This window comes from Meleagris gallopavo, unplaced genomic scaffold (assembly GCF_000146605.3).
Source record: "Meleagris gallopavo isolate NT-WF06-2002-E0010 breed Aviagen turkey brand Nicholas breeding stock unplaced genomic scaffold, Turkey_5.1 ChrUn_random_7180001928751, whole genome shotgun sequence".
Classification (NCBI taxonomy): Eukaryota; Metazoa; Chordata; class Aves; order Galliformes; family Phasianidae; genus Meleagris; species Meleagris gallopavo.
Genome location: NW_011190918.1, coordinates 1 through 827, shown reverse-complemented (window position 1 = coordinate 827; position 827 = coordinate 1). Strand labels below are relative to the sequence as shown.

At 54.9% G+C, this 827-nt stretch overlaps 1 long non-coding RNA gene across 1 annotated transcript; it reads left to right on the top strand.

Moving 5' to 3' along the window:
* Nucleotides 1-60: 60 nt before the first annotated feature.
* On the top strand, nucleotides 61-827 carry LOC104916687. The gene is made up of 3 exons (XR_796642.2): nucleotides 61-197; nucleotides 312-404; nucleotides 796-827. It is a non-coding gene; the product is annotated as an uncharacterized LOC104916687 (long non-coding RNA).

Below are 827 nucleotides of genomic sequence, written 5' to 3'. Positions count from 1 at the left end.
GTTGTCTGAACCAGTCTGGAGTAGCCCTTTCTGATTTCTCTTGCTTTTTTCCTCCTGTCAGCAAGCTGAAGCCCTCTTTTGAAAGCAAGGATGTGGGTGAGATGTTGGTCCTGTGCTGCAAAAACATTGTGACACACCCTTCAGCGGAGATGATGCTGAAGATCAGGAAGTCAAAGCAAGCAGCTCAGTACCTGCAGGTAACCTGCCGTAACTTTCCCGGCCACATCTCGGTCAAACCCTACCTCAGCACACACAACCTATGCTCTGGCAGCAGCCGTCATGCTATACCTCACTTCCCTCTTCTGTTTCAGCTTCAGCAAACATCACTGAAAGCTCTGGGCCGGCTCATGGCAGTCCTGCTGGAGACAGAGCCCACCGGCAGCTTCTTTCAGAACATAGTCCATGTGAGTATGTGTGGGGCAAGGGAGAAAGCATGGTGCCTGTCAATAGTGGGGGTAGAGATCTGGGGACTGAGAGGATGACCAGAGAGGGAGAAATCTCCTGCTGACGTGCCAGCTCACTGCGAGCTCAGAAATGGGCAGAGAAATGGGCCCTGCAGGGGGAAAGGCAGGAGGCAGCCCCTGGCAGGCCACAGCCGAGGAAAAGCTCCTGGGTTAGGAGGCAGGAGTGACTGCAGAGAGTGGGAGCAGCAGTGCTGGTGCTCAGGGAGGCGGGAGGCCACATGGAGCAACAGGGCAGACCTTGAGGGAAAGTGCTGGGAAAGGAGGGATAGGGAGAGGGGTGGCAGGAAGGGAAAGAAAAGACGTCCTCATTGAGACAGATGCTCTACCCCAGGTCCTGCGGAGATCATTGATATCGGAGAACGT